Source organism: Squalius cephalus, assembly GCF_949319135.1.
Source record: "Squalius cephalus genome assembly, chromosome: 23".
NCBI lineage: Eukaryota > Metazoa > Chordata > Actinopteri > Cypriniformes > Leuciscidae > Squalius > Squalius cephalus.
The window spans coordinates 20,347,738-20,368,275 of NC_137144.1; the positions used below are offsets into that span (position 1 = coordinate 20,347,738).

The window sequence follows — 20,538 nt, forward strand, 5'->3', positions numbered from 1 at the left end:
AGCTAGAACCTTTTATTTAATGAACAAAAGAACACACACATTAATTATAATGCTAAATAATGCTATACATGTATTCTTAATCTGCAAAGTTTTGAAACACTGGCGGCAAGTTTTTTTTCTTAAAATAGGTTTGAAAGAAGGCCATGTGTGCTGTGTTTAATGAAAATATTGTCCTCCCACTCACACACATAGTAGATCTGAATGCAAGCTTACTTCAAAGTGTTTGGCGCGCAAAAGAAAATGCAAATCTATTTAAAAAAGTGTCGCTGTATGTGAATAGACAAGAAAAAAGTGATAAAAAGAGGCTTAATGTTTGGAGGGTGTTTTTCAGTACGAGGTGATTATTGTTTCTTAAAAAAAAAAGTTGAAGGCACCCATGATTTAATTGAAATGACTTTAACTTTATTCCATAATTTGTTTTGTTTTTTTTGTCATTTTTTTTTTATAAAATCATGAAATTACAGTCTCATTTCTTTGTTGTGTTTAAGGTTGTTTTTTTGCTCTTATGGTCTTCTGGAGAGAATAACATCAGCATGGGACTGCCATTGGGAATTATTTGGGTTGTTTTGATAAAAAGCACGTAATAAAAGCAATAAAATGACCTTTATGCTATTCTTAAAATGCTCTGGATGCGGTTTAATCATGCATGCATTTATATAATAAACCATTTTTTCAGAACAAAACATTTTGAACGCAAATCAGGTATATAGCAGACTATATACAGTGAGGAAAATAAGTATTTGAACACCCTGCTATTTTGCAAGTTCTCCCACTTGGAAATCATGGAGGGGTCTGAAATTGTCATCGTAGGTGCATGTCCACTGTGAGAGACATAATCTAAAAAAAAAAAATCCAGAAATCACAATATATGATTTTTTACATATTTATTTGTATGATACAGCTGCAAATAAGTATTTGAACACCTGTCTATCAGCTAGAATTCTGACCCTCAAAGACCTGTTAGTCTGCCTTTAAAATGTCCACCTCCACTCCATTTATTATCCTAAATTAGATGCACCTGTTTGAGGTCGTTAGCTGCATAAAGACACCTGTCCACCCCATACAATCAGTAAGAATCCAACTACTAACATGGCCAAGACCAAAGAGCTGTCCAAAGACACTAGAGACAAAATTGTACACCTCCACAAGGCTGGAACGGGCTACGGGGAAATTGCTAAGCAGCTTGGTGAAAAAAGGTCCACTGTTGGAGCAATCATTAGAAAATGGAAGAAGCTAAACATGACTGTCAATCTCCCTCGGACTGGGGCTCCATGCAAGATCTCACCTCGTGGGGTCTCAATGATCCTAAGAAAGGTGAGAAATCAGCCCAGAACTACACGGGAGGAGCTGGTCAATGACCTGAAAAGAGCTGGGACCACCGTTTCCAAGGTTACTGTTGGTAATACACTAAGACGTCATGGTTTGAAATCATGCATGGCACGGAAGGTTCCCCTGCTTAAACCAGCACATGTCAAGGCCCGTCTTAAGTTTGCCAATGACCATTTGGATGATCCAGAGGAGTCATGGGAGAAAGTCATGTGGTCAGATGAGACCAAAATAGAACTTTTTGGTCATAATTCCACTAAACGTGTTTGGAGGAAGAAGAATGATGAGTACCATCCCAAGAACACCATCCCTACTGTGAAGCATGGGGGTGGTAGCATCATGCTTTGGGGGTGTTTTTCTGCACATGGGACAGGGCGACTGCACTGTATTAAGGAGAGGATGACCGGGGCCATGTATTGCGAGATTTTGGGGAACAACCTCCTTCCCTCAGTTAGAGCATTGAAGATGGGTCGAGGCTGGGTCTTCCAACATGACAATGACCCGAAGCACACAGCCAGGATAACCAAGGAGTGGCTCTGTAAGAAGCATATCAAGGTTCTGGCGTGGCCTAGCCAGTCTCCTGACATAAACCCAATAGAGAATCTTTGGAGGGAGCTCAAACTCCGTGTTTCTCAGCGACAGCCCAGAAACCTGACTGATCTAGAGAAGATCTGTGTGGAGGAGTGGGCCAAAATCCCTCCTGCAGTGTGTGCAAACCTGGTGAAAAACTACAGGAAACGTTTGACCTCTGTAATTGCAAACAAAGGCTACTGTACCAAATATTAACATTGATTTTCTCAGGTGTTCAAATACTTATTTGCAGCTGTATCATACAAATAAATAGTTAAAAAATCATACATTGTGATTTCTGGATATTTTTTTTTAGATTATGTCTCTCACAGTGGACATGCACCTACGATGACAATTTCAGACCCCTCCATGATTTCTAAGTGGGAGAACTTGCAAAATAGCAGGGTGTTCAAATACTTATTTTCCTCACTGTATATATATATATATATATATATATATATATATATATATATATATATATATATATATATATATATATATATATATATATATATATATATATATATATATATATACACAGCTAAATGTTGTGCACCAAAATAAAAAGTGTGTGTGTGTGTGTGTGTGTGTGTGTGTGTGTGTGTGTGTGTGTGTGTGTGTGTGTATAAATGTTCTGTTGCAGGTTACCTGAACCAAGACCATCACCCTCCTCTTCAATCTGCAGTATGACAGGAAAAGAACCCGAGGAGCCCACTGTGACGGCCCAACGGAGAGCTTCTCCTGGCTTGTAATCTTCATCCTTTGACCCCACTTTGTGGAGGTCCATCTTCTCCATTACCAGCAGATGTTCAACCGGCCGTGTTGGAGTCATCCCAGACACACCCATCAACCTCCTGAGAATGACAGTGGGGTTTTAAAAAGGTTCCTCTGGTTGGTTAAAAGAAATGAGCTCTGCTAGTAGAAAGCAAAATTGTCCCTATGGGTCCCCTAAAATGGATTCCTGACATTGATGAATTGGCCTGAATGAGGGACATGATGATATTTCACCCTTAACATTAGCCAGAGTGCAAGTCAACGCCCATTGGAACACAAAAACAGAAGCAAAAAAATACCAAAACATGCCATCATACGAGGCGTGCTCTGACATTTTGTTTTCACACGGGAATTGAGTCTCCCCATCGGTTGACACATTGGCTGTAAAGAATTGTGTGCTAAATCACTGGTGCTTCTTGAATGCAGATCCCTGTGGAAGATCCCTGCGGTATATTATCTGCACTAAGAAGGACAATTTTACACAGATTTTTTAGCCATACTGTTTTTTTGTCATTTGATGAAAATTAGGGACAAATTTAATGTGACTGCTTGCATCAACTTTAATATTAACTGTGTTTAATAATAATATTAACAGAGACAAAACGGTATAGATTCATTGTCAAAACATAAATAATTATTATATGATTTTTAGGCAAAGAAAATTATTTCTGTGTACACACTACCATTCAAACGATTGGGTTCAGTATATTTTTGTTTTTCGGGCAAGTCTGTGTAAGTCTGATATGCTCAGCAAAGCTGCATTTATTTGATCAAAAAAAAAAAAAAACATATATTTTAAAATGTAATTTTCAGAATTATTACTCCAGTCTTCAGTGTCACATGATCCTTCAGTTCATAGAAGCAGTGAAATATTTTCATAGAAGCAGTGAAAAAAATGTGAGGATTTTTTTATGATCAGAAAGATTAAAATAATTATTTTATATTTTAAATAAAAATGCATTGTAACTATGTAAAAGTAACTATGTAAAGTTATGATTTGTTTTAAGTTTTTATATTCCATAAATAGAAAAAAAAATATTATAAATAATAAATTATCATCCTGTTATATTGGTCAGTAGGGGGCGATCTTAAAATGTCAACATGACTTATATTAAACAATTGATAACTGAAGTAGAAATATCTGCATAAAATTATTTTCCTGAGTTCCTAAATTACTTTAAAATTATTAAAATCTTAGAAAATTATAAAAATTATTTTACCTAACTGGAAACAACCATCTCATAGAATGGCTAGTGTAGTTAATTATTGTTAATTGTCTTGTAGCAAACACTCCTTAGCCAAATCATTTTACACTACATTATCAGTATCACTATTGACTACACAGGATATTCATGTAACTCAAACTCCAATTCTTTTGGAAAACCCAACAGCTCTTGTGTTAGCATCCCACAACTTTGACCATTAGGTGACCACCAGTTTAATCACACCCTTGTATAATTTAATTCAGTCACTTTGTTTCAAAAGCTAAATCTAGAGCAGCGTTCCCTCTGAGATGTCATTTATTCACATCATGTTGCTTTTTTTCCTGTCATAGCGCAGACATACAGGTTTGTGGCTTTGTGACTTGTTTCAGCTTTAGATTGTATCCCTTCGTTCGGTAAGTGTGAGGAAAAATGTAATAAAGAGGGAGTGTCTCCTTTCGCCCACACTGAGGTCACACGGAGAGGGTGAGAAACAGACAGAGAGAAATGGATCTTACTAAGGTTGAATTCACAACGCTTCACTGTCTGACTCAGTAGCATACTTATGCAATTGTTCTTCACACACACATACATTACACGCACACACATACACACATGTTTTCATCATGTTTGACATAATGATTTATATACTATACAAACTGTACATTTTTACATTGTCAAAACACACACACACACAAATTTGTATTGTTTACTGGTGCACACAATTTAGCAGTAACAAATAAATAAGGTAATAATAATAGCAACAACAACAATAATAATGGCTATAAATATTATTATTATTATAAATAATAATAAATATGCTTATATTATGGTAGTTATTTTTCAAGGCAATTATGTAAAAAAAAAAAGACAAAATGACATTGAAGTTTTAATAGTATAAGCCAAGGTAACTGTTTTAAGAGCTTATTTAAGATAAATGAGTTTTGCATAGAGCAGGGGTTTTCAAACTGTGTTTCCATGGAAAATGTGGAAGTGTAAAAAAAGTAAAAATAAGATTAAACTAAATTAAATAAATAGATTAATTTTTTTTTAAATAATACATTAAAATAATATAAATACATCTACAGTATAGCACAGTAATACAGTTACTATAATTGTTTTAAATAATATAACATAATAGAAGCTAAATACTTTACAAATACTATTGTATGCATATTAATAATATTAACTTTCAAAGTATATATTTGGTCTTTATACATGAAAATATATAGCTGCCTTTTACCATGCCATGGCATCTAAAAGATTGTCAAACCTGGGTGTTGATCAAGACCATCCTAGTGTTTACATGTAAAAATGTATTACCTAAATATGCACTGGCCCTTTAAGACAGCCATTTTGGCACTTTCCCTTAAGAGGGCCTGCCAATCAAACACTCACTCAGTCAATGTGCAGGTAGATGCCAAACAGTGTGGATTACAAACAAAAAACTCTCAGATGGATTTTATACAGTACAAGAAACATCTCTTCAGAAATGAGTTTGATTGATTTTTTTTATGTCCACTTGGTGCTCTTGGGATTTGTAGAAGGCCTTTACATGTGCCGGATGTATGATAAAGCCAGATCTCTGACTGCCAATGCATTGTGTATAACTGCTTTTATCCTACAGACATTATTATTACAGACACAGTGTTAGGCATCTTGAATGTTATTCTTTAAAACTCTGGCCAGTTTTTGTTTGTTGGATTGAGTTTTTACTAGGATTGATTTGCCGATGGGCATGTCTTATTGTCTCTGAGCCAGATGAGCTTTTGAGTTGGGCTGTTGGTTGATTGGTTTAAGAGTGATTTTTGCTTATTTAACGTTTATTTGCTGTCTTGATGATTTGTGCATGTGGCCTTTTAGCTCGGTGGTAGGCCTACTAAATGGTACTTCAATAAAACAGATGCTATTTGAGTTAGTTATAGCAGTGGTTTTAAATGTACGTTTCAAACATAAACATCAGTGTCAAATTAGAATATTTAGTGAATTCTCTCCTCCCCAAAACATTCCAATATCATATTTTTCAGTACTTTGATAAATAAGTGAACAAATTGAATCCACACTGGCAAATATTCAGGTTAGATCAAACTTGTATAAAATATTGTAATGTTATGCATTTTTAATTATAATATTCATGGGCCAAAAACAATGGCTTGACATTTTTTCATTTTGTTGTTTCATTAAATACATTTTTAATTTGTGTGTGTAAACTTGATGGAAAGCAATAGTTTAATGATGTGTTCCATGTGACAACCAAAATGCTCTCTCTTATTGTGTTATTATTAATGCATATATTCAATTAACTACTGTACATCTTTTTCTGCCCCCTAGGAAATAATTGTGGAATGATGTATTTAATAGCTTTTTGCATTCGAGGCTTGCTTATGCAGAAATTAACTTTTAACAACCCAAGCTATCGAAGTGACCATGTTCAGTGCGTATTGGGCTAGATTAGAAGACATTATAAGGATGAATGACTGTACAGAACACATGGATGTTTTTCACTCTCAAGTTTCCTCATTACGTCACCAGCAGAGCTGTCTTTAGTTTTCACTCATTGAGCCATCTGTTGCTCCAACTGTTGCTTTTCCTTCTTTAGCGAGATAAACAAAGTGATGGGGAAAGACGTCACTTTGTCACATCTGTCTTGCCTGTTCTCATCACAAGTGCTCAGCACTAAATTCAACTGTAAACGGGGATCAAAACATTGATCATGATCATTCTAACTATTTTAGGCAGTGTTGGGGGTTACGCATTATGAGTAATGTGTGTTATGTAATCAGATTACTTTTTTTCAAGTACTATTAAAGTAATTTGTTACTTTTGAATTTACAACAAAATATGAGTTTACTTTTTCAAACAAGTAATGCATTTATTGACTGACACCTCTCCTCTCACTTGCACAAAAAACGGTAAACTGTTAACTGCAAAATCAGAATATTAAGCAAACCAGCAATAATTAAATGTGAAATTACACAATATATATCTCACTTTATTAATCAATGCCTTTGATGATCCAATTCAACCATACCAATACGCAAAAATTACTATAGATAAACATCTCATTTGTGTTTAATTTTTTTAAAAATTATTTTTATTTTTATTGCTGAAGTAAGAGTTTCTTCTCCTGAATGGCAGCACAGCCGACAGGTTTGTTTGAGTTGCAGCCTCTACTGTACAGACGTAAATTTGCATATCCTTCAGCCTGAGGCTTATTCATTTAACTTTTTTTGTGTACGAGGGCCTTTACATTTGCCAAAATTAGAATTTATTTATTTTTGTTATTAAAAAACAAACAAGTAAGCCCATCCCAGGTGACAAAAAGTAACGCAAAAGTAACGTAATATTGTATTTGTAACACATTACCTTTAAAAGTAACTTTCCACAACACTGTTGTCTGTGTTGCATTAGATAAATGAATTCACATGCACAAGCCAATTATGCATGTATTTTTTATGTCAAAATATGCTGCTAATTTGTTTTCAAAGGTCCATAAGAAAAGTAAAGCATGAACGACCCTACAATCTCTTGCGTTTCTCAGTTTAGCTTCTCTTTATATCTACACTCCTCTTTGCTGAGGTGGCATAATACAGAAATCTGCATATGGTGCCATTAAACCTTATTATCTGAGAGCACATCCCTATTCAAATCTTAGTTTAAAGTTCTGCTTGATTAAAAGCACTTTAAAATCCTAGTTTATCACTCCTTACAGGGGTATTAGTTTACCATCCTTGGTTTTTGATGAAACCCAGTAGAGAGCAGTGGGAAATATAGGGTGTTGTGTGTTTGTGAGTGTGTATGCATTTTCATGTAGACCAGTAATGTTTTACAAGTCATGGAAGATTTTTTTAGGTATTATTTATTTAAGTTTTTGATTATTCTTTTTTTTAAGAACTTTGAAAGAACTTTGTGGTTTATTTCCATTTGAATTAAACAAATGTTTTTTTGGCTTACTCAGGGGTCCGCAGAGAAATCTAATCCCATTTGGATGGAAATGTCTGTTGTTGTGGTATATTATTAGTACCTAATTTATTTTGACGTTTTTGGAGCATCTGGTGCAACTTCATTATGGATTTAGACTTTTTAAGTTCTGTTTATTTTATTGGGCTTCAGATCTTCTGAGATCCCAATCCTACCTGCATCATTATGAATTCAACCTAAATAATCACAGTCCTGTTAATAATTGTAACTCAAATGTCATAAAAAAAATACCATCTGAATAGAGCCACTGGTAAAACATTCAGATGCATCAGAGTTTGTGAAGAGTATATTTAATCCCAATCCTCTGAATTCAACATGCTCTATTAAGCAGAGTTAACCAACCAACAGCCTTCCCAAATTTTGCCTGTTTTGAAATGCTTTCCTGAGACCATTTGTTTCTTACACTGGAGCTGTCAAGAAAAACTTGCTTAATCATACATATGGATGTTCATTAACTGCCTGTTGAGTTCTAAGTAGAATAAAGGAGCATGCTAAAAGGGGCATTTTGTGTTTGTGACAGAACTTGAACATCTTTATAGCACTGGGTTTATTCCAGTGTCAGCTTTAGGCCAAGACGTCTTAGCATCTTTAGATCTGATCTTAATGGAACAGGGCCATCACTTTTATGCCATTGCCCTCTGGAGATTCCCAAATGGCTTGGATATCTCTCTCTCCAAAGTTTGACTCATTTGTGTAGGACAGAATGAGATTAACCAGCCAATTCTGCAGTGACATGACAGCAAACCACAAGACAGCATGCAGCCAGTATGCATCCTTAAAATGTAGTTAATGTGGCACCATACTTGTTACAGCACAAATTTTAAACTTGTCAGATTCATCAAGGCAATTTCAAACCAAAGTTGTCAACTTCTTGACTGTGGAGTACTTTAGACTAGCTGAGATGGGATTTTTCATACCTATGAGGCTGTTTTAAGTCCAAAGGTCACACACTAGGTGTTCATAACAGCATTCGCCCACGGGTAACACTGTATTCACAATTGGTATGAAAGGTATCCTCTCAATGTGAATCAAGTTCATGCTTTTTTCCCCCTGCCTGTCCACTCCCCATAATGCTGAGCAAAGCATAGCTCCAGGAAGAATACTTCAGTGATTCGGAAACCAATAAACATCATCCCATTTTGACTTGCAGACACTCAAATAGCATCTTCCTGAAACAACTGTTTATCCTTTTTAGTGATTTTAGCCTGGGTGTATTACATATACTTTAAAATATTTTATATGCACAATGTTCACTACTGTTAAAAAGTTTGGGGTCAGTATTTTTGAAAATAATTTACTTTTTGTCAGCAAGGATTAATCAAATTGATCAAAAATAACAGTAAAGATATAGCATATATATTGTTACTAAATATTTCTATTTCAAATAAATTCGGTATTTTGAACAATCTCTTCATCAAATAATATTTTTAAAAAATTATCACGGTTTCCACTAATATATTCAGCACAACTGTTTTCATCACTGATTATAGAAATAAATGTTTCTTGAGCATGCAGCAAATCAGCATATTAGAATGATTTCTGAAGGATCATGTGACTGAACAAGTAATTCAGCTTTGACATCACAGGATAAAAAATAAACCGTTATGTACATATGAAAATATGTAACAGATTTGTAATAATATTTCACAATATTACTGCTTTAGTGTAGTTTTAGATGACAAATGTACAGTGTTCTCTGAGCATTTGAGTAATTTGATAGATTTTTGTTATTCAAAGCGTGTCTTGTGTAAACTTTTATCTTAAGTACATGGAGTATTAAGAACAGAACAAATTCTTTGCAAATAGTGCTTGACAGAAAAGCCAAAAGCCACACAAAGAATAATGATATTTACTCCTTATGAGTCCATGCTCACTTTAAGATGGAATTAATCACTCATGTCAGAGGTGCAGTATACAGTTTTTTCCCCTCTATTTTTGAGTTTATCTTTCTTTCTTTTTATACCCTCCACTAGGTCCCTTGCAGCCTCTTCAAAACACTGGCACGCATGTCAACTTGAGAAATGCCACCTATTCCCTTTCTGGCAGGGTCCATGGCTGAGCAGATGGCATGTGGATGTCAAGCACCAATGTATTTATTGCCATGCGCTCCCATGATGGCAAAAAAGCAATATCTGAACCCATTCATTCTGCTGGTCGAAAACTGGAAATGTGTCTTGAGTTTGTGTGCATTTATGGAAATATCACCAAGTTGTCAGATTTGAGGGACGACACTTGGCACCCATAGCGACAGCCTTCATCTACTGCTCATCACCTGTGACATCAACTTCTTGCACGGCTAAAGCTAAACTGCACAGTTGAGTCTCATCGAATATGAGGCCCTACATATTGTACAGTCCCCCTGATGGCTGTTGATCTGAGATCTGAAATCTTGATCGTGTAATTAATAACTGGTGGCAGGAGCAACGGGTGAATTAGGAATGAAGAAAAAGGAAGGAAACGGAGAGTTCTTGACTGTGACAGGCTGCCGTCTTGCACTCTTGTGGGTTTAGAACGGCACAAATCTGAACAGGTGTTGAATTTGGAGACCTGTAGACCAGAGGGAACAGTGATACTCTAGAGATCCGAGGGCTGTAACAGGTCTATTTCTGGTGTGCCAGAGATGGAACAAAGAATTCAGGTGGAAGATGACTGAACTGGAAAGCACACAACGCATTAATTGCCATTTGCTTAGTGTCATGACTATATAAGTGTCAAGTTATACAAGATTGGAGTGACATAACATGGAGTAGTGATTCACTGTAATTTCAACAACCGCAAATTTTCAGTTTTGGACTAAATGGGTTTGACTTAAATCATTGACCGGAACAGAAAGGTGTCACTAAAAGAGCTTGCATGTGTAACGTTAACATTTTCCTGAGGAAAGCCATTCAATGTCCATAAACTTACTAGTTAGGTAAAAAAGTATCTCTAGAGAGAAGCATTTTGCTAAATATATGCAGTTACATATTCATTATATTTTTACTTAAGTATTGTTTTTCACTTCATGAATGTGTTTGAATAAATCTGTCATGAAAACAAGTTTTCAACAAATTTGAGTATAAGCAGAATTCTGTTATTAAAAAGTTGATATAAAAACTGCCTTATGTGCAGTGTTTGTCCAACCCTGCACACTTTGAGTGTTGGTCATTAAATAAATGTGATTAATTTATTGATTATTAAAGGGTTAGTTCATCCAAATATGATTTACTCACCCTCATGTCATTCCAAACCCGTAAGACTTTTGTTCATCTTCGAACACCAACGAAGATATTTTTCTGTCCCTCCATAGACAGCTACGCAACCACCACTTTGACGCTTCAGAAAGTTCATAAAGAGATCATAAAACTAATCCATTTGAATTGAAAATAAAGGCTTAAATTAAATCTGTTCATCATATAAAGTGATATTGTCTCTTCAGAACATTTGGACTCAATTCATATGGATTAGTTTTACGATCTCTTTATGAACTTTCTGAAGCGTCAAAGTGGTAGTTGTGTAGCTGTCTACAGAGGGACAGAAAACTCTCAGATTTCATCAAAAACATCTTCATTTGTGCTCTGAAATTGAATGAAAGTCTTACGGGTTTGGGTGAACTAACACTTTAAATAAATTATTTTTGGTTCCCGGCTAAAGGAAAACTTTAATTTTGTGTTTCAGTACAAATTAATTTCAGTGCATCACTAACGGAGCAAAATGGTGACAGATTTGTCTATTCCCTGCAGCACGTAACGTACACACAATCAAAAATGCATCCTCATTCACTTCTCTATCTGTGACTCTGACTTTCAATGTTTCCTCTTGTCTTTTACTCCCTCGGTTTCCTCTTCACCTTTCACACATAAAAGAAAAACACACCCGCAAAAACCTCAGGCAACTTCTGGCTGTTCATCGATCCTGGCTTGTGTGGCTGTGAAAATAGATTTGCGATGGCCTGATCTCTGTTCACATGTTTGCAGGTTTGGACTCACAGAATGGAAAAATCATGTGCTAGTACCCTTCAACCTTTCAGATGATTTTTAAACTCTAGGGTTAATAAAAGTTTTACTGAAGTCAACTCCATTCAGTATCCAAGACAACAAGACTTTCACACAGAATTCCAAACTAGTGCAATCAGAGAGAAGATCAACCTGTATCAGCAAATCACCAATGTTCCTTAGCTTTTGAGGTCCACTTTACAGCTAATGATGGACCTTACAATCTAGTCACCAACTATCAAGAATGAAGGCCAAAGCTTGTACTGACCTTTAAGACTTTAAAAGGTCTCAAACTCCACCCTTAGTTCTGCCTGTCTTGTTTTCATTCTGTCTATAGCGACACTTCTGATCACTCGTTCAACTACTCTACACCACTTCTACAAAAGCAGGGAACAACCATAACTACATATTATCCCTCGGCAGTTCCCTGAATCTAGTTACTTTCCCTGTCTGCTGTGAAGAACCAGAAGGGATAGAGGAGGAGGCAAACTCAAAGCCAAGAAGCAGGGAAAAAAGAGACCACTTGAATCCAACTCAATCAATACGTCCTGAGAGACCATTGTGAGATTGTTCTTTGTCAGTCCTGCAGAAGCCACAGAGTCAGTCACAAACCAAGTCAGAGTTCTTCCCAGAATCCTCTTCAGCTGCAGTTTTTTTAAAGAACTATTCTGCCACTGAGAGTGTTGACCTTCGGTGTGTATGCGTGACTTTCTCATCTTTCTGTTTCTCACGGGATCCAAACCTTTGCTCTATTGATCTGTTCTCCAGACATTCATTTATTCCTCTGCAAGTTGTTGTGCTGTTTAGCAGTGCAGTCAAATGGATGTGGTTAATGGAGTTCTTGATGTAGCATGCATTTGTGCAAGTATACTCCAATTGTGGGAAGAGAAGAGTGGGGATGAGTTGGTGATGGTGGGTGTTCAAAAATGGGGACTGAGGCCATCTGAACACCTTTTTTTCACCCAGTGAACAAAAGCCATTGAAGCAAGCCACTGACTCCAATTAAACTGCGATTAAATTGAAACTCAATGTGTTCCACTTTCAATTTGTCTGTGAAGGACTTTTTTGTGCTTCCACTTTAACGTGCCAACTGAAGTGACCGTCTACTCTTCCACTCCACAAAGAAATTGACTGACAGCTCTCGTCTTGCAGAAGTAGTGGGGTTAAATTGTTTTTCTTTCTCTGCTAAACAATTGGATCAATTACATCAGTAGCTACCCAGGTTGCTGGGTCTGGGAGGGTTCGGTTGGTTGAACAGATTTTGAGTTGAGCCCACAATGCCCTGGGAAATTAGTATTTGGAGCACCAGTCTGGGTATTCCTGAATTGGCAGCTCATTCTGGCAGAAGCTTTAGGACAAGAACATAATGCTCCACTATAGTTTGCATCATGGCACAAGAAGATCACAATATAATCTGGCAACTGTACCGCTGCTGGAGAATGTCAAGGCTGCTTATTTTATGAAATGAGATGAGCTACACGGATAAGATGAGCTGAGTCATTTGATTGCTTTTCATTTCTCTTTTTTTGGACTCCAGACTTTACTACTAGTCACAAGTTTTTGACTAGAATGACTAGTCAATGCACTGCATCTACAAGTCATAAATTTAACGTTCTTAAGAATGATTTCTCAATCTCCCTGTTCTTGCTTTAATTGAAACTCAAACCAGTACGGTGGTTGCAGGTGATAAACCTGCTGTGAATTGTAACCCAAGACATTGTCCTCTTTGCGTATTATTATTCATTCAGTGCTGGCTTGTTCTGTAGCTTGATGTGTGACCGTTTCATGTTCAAAGACGATGCAGTATCAAAGGTGAACTGCTGAGCTGCTTCAGTTAGTGCGGGGATGTTAAAATGTTTTGAAAATTCTCTCAAATGCATATTTCTCGAATATTGTCAGATACTGTAGGTTGATCTTGGATGTGAATCTTTTATTTTTGTCATTGTTTTAAACAATTTGTATCTTCTGCTGATGAAATGACCAGCCTAACTCGACCCGAGCAGCTGAGTCTTTAGCCATTTTCAAGAAACAGAGTAAAGACACATTTGTTGTCAACACTTGACATATTAAAACTAACTTACTATTCTATTCTAAAAACCCCGTCTACATTTACTGTGCTAGACTACTGGGACTCGTCACATCACTTACATACTGTAACATACAAACTGTTTTGTACTCCACAGAATACTTCAGTATAAATTGGATAAATGCTAACTGCTAACGGTCAAGTGAATACTTTCTTATGGCTTCCCTTTAAGGAAAATGATTATAACATTAGCCATAATATCACATCCACTGCTAAATGCACCAGTTGTCAGGGTAGTACATCAATCATTTCAATATATTTTTTGTCCATGATTTAACCATTAACTAGTCCTTTAAGTTCTGTTTAGGTATTATAGCACTAGAATATAATATTGGGAACACAACATATTGGGAAAGGTCAGTTATCTCTAGATCACTCTAATTGGAAATACTTTCCTTTTTGTGTGATTTTACTAAAGTACTAAATCCTCTGTTACTTAATTACACTTAATTTCTAGCAGGCTAGGATGATGAATTGAATGACCTCCCTTCTTCTGGCTCTAATCAACTCTTGATTAATCAATTTCTAATCAATGCTGATGGATGAACTGTCTTGATGTATCATTTAGCAGGAGGAGGGGGGTCCCCCGTGTGTCTAGTGGATGACGTGCCGACAAGAAGGAGTTTCATGCAAGTTCGGATCAGAGTGTGGTTTGATCTAGGCTTTAGGAGATGGGACAGTGTGGGTTGGTGGAGTTGTTTGAGCTTCTCTGGAGAGATTTACTCTGTATAATGTAACATCTCTGTACTGCAGAGTTCAGAACAGCTATGGATTGAATGCTGTATTAGAAAAAGACATGGTAATATACAGTCAAGTTCACCCAAAAATAAAAACAGTCATTTACTCAACCTCTCATTGTTCCAAACTGTTATGACCTGTTATGATGTTTTGAAATTGTTTTGGTCCATACAATGAAAGTGTTGTTTTGGACCCCATTGACTTTCAGTGTATGGACAAAAACAGTTAAAAAATATTTTGGTTCACACAATGAAGAAATAACATGATAGAATTTAAATTTTTGGGTGAACCATCTCACAAAAAAAACTTGTGATTTCATGCTGACTTTAAATGCTACAAAAGCAGCTATATATAAATGTAGTTGAACTTACTGGGCATGCTTTATCAGTATTAAAAGCATTGGATTTGAGTGCCATGTCTATTCAGTTGCAAATGAAACTCAAAAGTTGACTCTTTTAATTACTATTACTGCACAAAGGTCAAACGTAGGTTAATGCACCTTTTTTTTTTTTATTCACCCACCAGTCACCATTTTCTGCCATAGAAAAGCCTTGAAACTTCTTAGAACAGTAAGCACATGATGAGAGCCCTTAAAACAAGTGAGGCTGTGTTGACAAGTGATTTGCTATTGCTGCATGTTCGGAAGGTGCAGAACAGCAATATACAGTAGCATAAGAGAGAGATTGAAAAAGAGATAGATGCTTGATGAGGCCATCTGTTGTTTGTTTCCCACAATGCACAGCGCAAACTCTCCTGGAATACCTAATCAGCTAACACACTTCAGCTATGAATGTGGCGAGTTATGAACTAATGAGCTAACCTTCACACATCTGACCTCACACTGGAACTGATGCAAGAGTTTTTTTTTTTCCTTTTCTTCTCTTCTCTTTCTCTGTTGTGAGGAAAAGTCCAGCATCATTTGGAGTTTGGGTTGTTTTCTTGTGGAATTCAAGGTGTAATACGTCAGGACAAAAATCTGGAACAGACAAAGAACATGGACAAACATTTTTGTTGAATATCTTAATGGACACACAATGGATTTTCCTTGCTCTCTTGAAATGGGAGTCGATGTACCATGTGCATAGTTTTGTTCAACTTGCATATATTTCATTTCTTTAATTATTTTATTTCTTCACATGTGTTGGGGCATCTGAAGTATTCATAAGAGCCTCCAAACTGGAGCTGATGTACTCTCTAGTTAGCTCAGGATGGGCATCCCGAGATAAAACAGAAAAGCAAATGGAAAATAATTAGTGTAGATGCTGTTCATAACATTAACAAAAGACATTTATGTGCATTTGATCTGATATAACTGGGGTACAAGGTTATGAGATGCATTATGCGAATGCTTGGCCAAAGAGATGCATTTATAATCTAGATTTAAACTGGGAGAGTGAGTGAGCACCAAACAGTATCAGGAAGGCTATTCCAGAGTTTAGGAGCCAAATTGCAAAAATGCTCTCCCTCATTTAGTGGACTACCAGTGTATAGATGATAAAATTGGTGTATATGATCATATTTCTTTGACCTGGTAAGAAGCAGCTGCAATTTTGACTAATTGTAGCTTGGTTATTGAGGATGCAGGACAACCAGTTTTTAGTGCATTACAGTAACCTGAGGTCATGAATGCATGAACTAACTTTTCTGCATCAGAAACAGATAGCATGTTCCGTAGCTTAGCGATGTTTCTGAGGTGGAAGAAGGCTGTTTTTGTAACATATGCAATATGATTTTCAAAAGTTGCATATAACTCCCAGGTCTTTAAATGTAGAGGATGAGGTAACAGTACATCTCTAAATGCAAATTGTATTCTAAGAGATTCTGTGTACAGGTTTGTTCACATGCAGAGCAAAGCTTCACTTTACTGTCCACCCAGACAATATACTGAAACTAAGCTGCAATGAGTAGAAATTTATATGTTATGACATCACTACCATATGCATGTTAACATACGGCCGCCTCCATTATTACCATTTGGTTTTCAGCAGCTTGGCACTTCCTGATCAATGTCAGTGTAAATTAGTAGTTTTAACCGTAAATATGTTTACATAAGTCTTAAAGTAGAGTAGCAAAAATGGGCTGTTTAATTATTAGGGTTGGAGAGTAGTGAAAATGTTTTTTTTGTTTTTTTTAAATTGATTATCTAAAGTCGAAAAATGAAAATGCTATCAAAGCACTGACTATGGTGTAAAAACCATCCAAATAAATTGTCAATGTGGAAACGTTGCACTGTGTTTGAAATCAGATAGTTTCCCACCCATCATTTTTCTTGGAGAAAAGTTAACAGGATGGTTATATATGAAGTCTACAAGTAAATACATTTAAGATTTATAATCAAGACAACAAAGTGTAAAAAATCCCAACAAATCAGGGTGTAGGACAGTTCAGCAACGATATTTGCTTGATCTCTAGTAGAAGCAACATAGATTTTAAGGCAAGTCTGTGCACTTAGCAGAAATCTGGCTAACTTGTTGGTAAGAAAACAAAATATCTTTTAAAATTTAGACAATTTGTTTCAGATTTTGAAATAATTTTCTATGCACATTTGTGATTGATCTAAGACTGATGATGGGCAGATTTGTGTATGGACTCATTCTACAGCCACAAACTAAGATTCAGTTCATCCCCCCATCCCCCCATCCCCCCATCCCACACTACACCACACACCTCTTCTAATCCTGATACAGAGGCTGCATGAGTCTTGAGGTGGATGGTGAGTGACAGATATTGATTGTTCACTGCCAGGACTTATTTAGCTCGGCGCTGCCACACACAACGATTTTAAAGGAACAGTTCAAGCTAAAATAAAAAAAATGTTCTGATTTACTCATCCTTATGTCATTCCAAACTCTTATCTCTTTTCTTTCTCTCCTCCTTGAAACCAAAAAAGGTAAATAAACATTACCATGAGAGTAGTCATGCGCTTTGTGTGAGGAGCAGACTGAAATTTAAGCCATTTATGCTGTTAAACCCTTTTAGGTTTTAAAATCACAGGGCTTTATGTGAATTGCATTGGTTCTTCCTATATAAATGCATTGGATTCAGACACTGTATGATAAATAAAAGAAGAACCGATTCAGACAAAAGGTTAATAATGATATAAAACCTCAGAACTAAGAGCTTGTCTCATCAATCAGGCATGAAAGCAATTAAGTATACTAAGATACCGCTAGTACTGGCCTCTTCTAAGTGAAATGACCCGGCCATATACAATATGCATTACAGTCAAGAGTCGGATGTTATTTACACATCCATTTAAGAGATATAAATCTATTAAATATTGCTGCAAGTGCGCATTTACAGAATCATTGTGCGTTATTACTATGCTAATGGAAAAAACATATTCATGTACAGTATGCTGGGGCATCATACATTTTTGTAATTATGTAAAAGTCTTTACTGATACATTTTATAGCTTCCCTGCTGAATAAATCTTATTAACCCTAAACTTGTGTGTGTGTTATAATATATAATATAATTTCTTATATTTTTTATTCTATATTTATATATATATAATTTACTTTGAAATATTTATAATTCACTGAATTCCTGACTTCCAAACCTTGATGTGTTAATATGAGTTTATAAAAGGTATGAATAATGTTTGATTAATAAGCAAACCATACATATTTTGGTTACACTATTTTTCGCTATGTCCATTTTAGACTAGATTCTAAAAACTTTGCAACTAGGCTACATAACTAACATGTTAGTAGACTGTTAGGTTAGTAGAATAAGTTGACATGTAGTTACTAGTGAAGTTACTAGTGTGAGGAATGAACCTTAAGTAATAAAATCCATCTTTTTTTTTTCTTTTTTCATATTTTTCTTGTTTTATTATTTGATTGGACTTCCAAAATTTAAGAAAATAAAAATACAAAATATAGCAGCCAATCCAGATTAGGATGTACAATGCAGTGGGCTCATGTGACAATGTGTTAGCAAATATTAAGCAGACAATCTACTAATACTCTAATGACTGATAGTTGACATAGTTGCAAAGTTACTTAGGCCTAACGTTACATTTAGTAGGCCTATATCTAAAGTAGACCATCGAAATAAAGCGTTACCCATATTTTTAGTTCTGCAACAGCCAAATCCCTATTTCTGTCTTTTGACTGATAGGAAAAAAACATTCATCAATGTAAATAAGATAAAAATGTATCTATGTTGTGCCAATTTAGAGGGAAAGGAAGGCGTTGAATGCAACACACATTGAAGAGAGACGTTAAATACAGCAGAAAAGAGATAGGCCTACCAGTAATCTCGACGTCTTCAAACAGACATGAGTGATGAGAGGGAGGAACAAACTAACGTTAGTTCCTGACAAGCAGAATGAGACGACGACGTGAAGGGGCAATTAAGGAGGGAACGGAATCAATAAATACGAGTCTAGTCATTATTTCGCCCTCTGTGAAGGGGCAGGTGCAAACTGACGTGCAGGTGACAGAGTGGGTTTTTGAAAACCTCGACATCCGACCGACAGCTAGACTAGCGTTTATGCTTTCGCCATCAGTGTCTGTGACAAGTTAAAAAGACCCTTGCGTTTTGGAGGACTTGTGTGCTTTTTGTTTTCCCGCCGCAAGTGCGTTTATCTACGTTGGCGTGCTGAGTTCAAATAAAACTGACAGTTAAGCAGATCAAATCCTCTGTGATTAATTGATTGTTCTCTGCAGTTTTATTTTCGTTTTTGAGAGGAAAAAGGGAAGTTTGAAAAGGCTTTTCGGGAATGAATGAGCCCACTTAAAGCCGTGTGTCAGCTTACTCTTAAATGTGAAATATTTTTAGTTGCCCATTTGTGATGTTTTCACTTGTTTTAAAGATGTATGATAACAATTCCTAGTTCTCCAGAAATTGTAATTTACTTACCATGTCGCCCTTTCACACCAAGAACAATAACGTTAAAAAGATCATTTTAACGTCCACTCCAGCGGACGATATTATTCTGATTATTCACGCGTGCTGCATTTTTGCATCTGCCTCTTTAAATGCTCGAGCTCTTAAAGCAGGATGGATTCTGATTGGCTGTCAATGTTTTCTTCAATAGTTCATCAGCTGGGGGAAAAAAAATCGTTCTGAAAGTGATTATATCGTTTCTCTTTGTCATTGGTTAAATTTGTGGGAAAGTCATTGGCTGTTTCTCAATTCCAAGAACGCAGAGAACGGACTTGTGTTCTCGTGGAGACCGGTCTTGCCAAGCTTCCTTGGAAGAACGAACTCGGAACTGGCCGCAATGACTTCTGGGACACCAGGCGAGTACTAGCTCAAGATCTGCATTCGATGCATCCTCGGTATCAAGAACACATCCGGGTTCTTTCATGCGTCCTCTGTACTTGCGTTCTTGAGAATTGGGTCTGAACTTCGACGGTTATGATGACGTAAAACGAGAACACAAGGACGCAAGATCGCTGAAGAACGCATATTGAGAAACACCCATTATATGATGAACTGATTTAGTTTAAGCTTTTATTCACGTAAACATTCATCAACTCACACATCAGTTGTAGTAAACAGAAGCTCGAGCATGTTCGCTTAATGTGCACGTAGGCTACCATTGAGATTCATTCTTGTGTGTTACGCAACACGTTTGAGCTTCTCAATAACCAGTGAGGTTTGTTCTTGCACGTCAAGCTCGGTTGAGCTTCTGATTATGTTCGCTGATTGATGTTTAAATGGGAATAAAAGCCTAAATTAAATCTGTTCATCATGTGATTGAGTCTCTTCAGAAATTTTTACTTAACCGCTCAATTCATGTGGATTAGTTTTATGATCTCTTTATGAACTTTTTGAAGCGTCAAAGTGGTACTTGCGTTGCTGTCAATGGAGGGACAGAAAGCTCTCAGATTTCCTCAAACATATCTTCATTTGTTTTCCAAAGATACATGAA

The 20,538-nt window shown here is 36.3% G+C and overlaps 1 long non-coding RNA gene across 1 annotated transcript; it reads right to left on the reverse strand.

Moving 5' to 3' along the window:
• Window positions 1-2,550: 2,550 nt before the first annotated feature.
• On the reverse strand, window positions 2,551-19,235 carry LOC307151768. The gene is made up of 3 exons (XR_013819929.1): window positions 18,910-19,235; window positions 15,472-15,627; window positions 2,551-2,750 (listed from the first exon to the last, which is right to left on the reverse strand). It is a non-coding gene; the product is annotated as an uncharacterized lncRNA (long non-coding RNA).
• Window positions 19,236-20,538: the final 1,303 nt, after the last annotated feature.